General features: G+C 43.8%; 1 pseudogene; it reads left to right on the top strand.

Moving 5' to 3' along the window:
- Window positions 1-2,131, top strand: part of LOC101581378 — a 60,963-nt pseudogene extending 58,832 nt beyond the window's left edge.
- The last annotated feature ends 573 nt before the right edge of the window (window positions 2,132-2,704 follow it).

Raw genomic sequence — 2,704 nt, 5'->3', positions numbered from 1 at the left:
TTCACCCCTTTGCAATAAGTATCACTGTTTTCTTTCCTCCTTAAGTTTAACAGCTTTCCTTCTGTGGTTAATATAAATCTCACATCATACATCCCAAACTGAACTGAGCATCTTCCAAATGACTCGATATTTCCCTCACCGCCACCCCACTTCTGGAACAATAACTCTATGTTTTCAGGACGAAACATTTGATTTGTGTCTCACTGTTCTGTCATTACCTCTACATTCAAGCTGCAGGCACCCCTCAATCCTAAAAAGTACGAATGTCAACCCCACCCCTGTGCTCTCCCTGCTGTCTCCCCAGCCCTCCTCTGCACTGCTACATGAACTTCCCAGCTGGGCTCCAGGTCTCTCGCACCATGAGTTGTTGCAATAGAGTTGAGGACAATGTGCCTAAGACCAAGCATGCTGCTTCTTTCTGTAAACCACTCAGATGGCTTCTCTTCACACTCAGAACAGAAATTCACTCAGTTGTCAAGGCAAGGGAAATCTCATTCTGCCTTCATTCCTACTTGTGTGTCTTCCCTGACTTACTCTACAGATAGCATGTTGGCCTAGTGAGGTCTGATGGACAGAGGAGAGGAGCTATCTCTGAGCCTCTGCCTTGAATGGATGATCTTTCTCCAGATGTGCTTGGAGCCGCTTTCTCAAAGCATTCGAAGACTTAGGAAATTTCTTAAAGACTCCCTTTTTATCAAAATATTTAGAGATTTAATACCACTGTTGCACTTATTTTATTTTATCTTTCCTTATGACACCATCTGACATTATAAAGTTTACCTTTACTTTCAATTCTCTTCTTATCTCCAGCTCTGTTGAGTTTTGCTGTACTCATATCCAAGCCTCTTATGTGTCCTTCAGAAAGACTCATTTGATGTAGAGTGAACCTCTCACTTCTCAAATAATACTGTCTTTTCAGTCTATGCCAATTATACTCACAAGACTATCCTTGAAGCCAGCCTGCATCTATTTCAAATTCAAAACTTTCTTCCCCATTTAGAAAAAAATGGGTGTGCCCTGCAAAAGACAAAATAATCACTGTTTATTTTTTGACCAAATGAACTTGAAGCGATAACGAAGCTTATAAAGTCTAGTTTTTCTAGAATGTTATCAACGGGGAATTCTTAAAAACATTAAATTTTGGGGTGGGGGGAAAACTGTTGTGGTGGCAGTGACTGTGACAAATGGGACCAGAGGGAGCAGGGGGATGAGATCAGTGCTGCAGTAGTCCCCAGCGTGATGGCCTCCTGCCTGACGGGCAGCGTTTCCATCACTCTTCATCCCTTTGTCATTCTCAATATCTCAGACCACACTGGATTCGCATTTGCTCACAGGAGGGGTGTCCAGCACAGGTGATTGGGGCTCTGAATGGGATACAAGAAGGTCAAAATATCGAGGTGATGAACTCTCTTGAGCTGCTGTCCCACACCATGGAAGAGAAGATTATCATTGACAAGGAATATTATTACACCAAGGAAGAGCAGTTTAAACAGGTATTCAAGGAGCTGGAATTTCTGGGCCTGTGTACCACAGGAGGCCCCCTGGCCCCTTCGATATCCACGTCCATAAGCAGGTGGGTGAGATAATAGAGAACCCCTTCTTTCTTAAATTGAACCCTATGACCAAGCACACAGAACTGCCTATCAGTGTTTTTTAGTCTGTCATCGATATAATCAATGGCGAGGCCACCATGCTGTTTGCTGAGCTGACCTACACCCTGGCCACCAAGGAAGCTGAGCTCATTGATGTACAGCATGTGGCCTGAATGATAGCAATAGGCAGTGGAGAGAACTCTACTGTGGCTGAACATTTTATAGCACAGCACAGTGCCATCTAGATGCTGTATAGCCATGTCAAGCTCATTTTGGAATACGTCAAGGCCTCTGAAGCAGAAGAAATCCCCTTCAACTACAAGATCCTGCAGGAGGCCTATGCTATGTCACTGCCCCCCCATGCACAACACAGACAAATTCAAGACAGACTTTTTGATCAATGCAATGGTGGGGGGCTCATGGCCTACCTTGGCACCATCACCAAAGCTTGCAATACCATGAACCAGTTTGTCAATGAATTCAACGTCCTCTACAACTGACAAGGCATCAGCAGGCGAATGCAGGGGCTCTTCTTCTAACAAGGTATCTGAAGAGATTGTGTGCAAGGGTCAGACAACTGTCATGAGGGGGCCAGGTGCTACACTCTTTAGAAACTGCTGCCATTAATAAAAGGAGAGCAGCCCCTTGGCACCCCTTCCCAGTGGCTTTGTCCTCTCTGTTAGGCACCAGATGGGTCTCGCAACTTGGACCTTAAAAGGATGCTTTTGTTCCAGCCTTGCTCAGAAGCAGAGATCCTGTTTATTGCCAGCTCTTCATGATTCCCTTCAGTGACCACAAATTCACAGGAGGTGACTGTATGCTCATTCAGGTTGAATTTTAAGACTGTGAAGTCAAAGATTGCCTGCTTCTACCAAAATAAAAAAATAGATAGATAGATAGATAGATAGATAGATAGATAGATAGATAGATAGATAGATAGATAGATTTTTATCCATAATATTGTGTTGCCAATACAGTAAAGCCTGGGTTTTGAATTAATTTGTTCCACCAGTGTTCTGCAAGATGAGCAAACAGTACTATTACCTTTTTAACTTGACAAAGGAGCAGAGCGGTGTCTTGTAGCAGAGCTGTGTGTGATGCTGAATGTCCCA

Source organism: Octodon degus, unplaced genomic scaffold (genome assembly GCF_000260255.1).
Source record: "Octodon degus isolate 3935 unplaced genomic scaffold, OctDeg1.0 scaffold00025, whole genome shotgun sequence".
NCBI lineage: Eukaryota > Metazoa > Chordata > Mammalia > Rodentia > Octodontidae > Octodon > Octodon degus.
The sequence above is the reverse complement of the archived record's forward strand: the minus strand, read 5'-3'. Positions and strand labels throughout refer to the sequence as shown.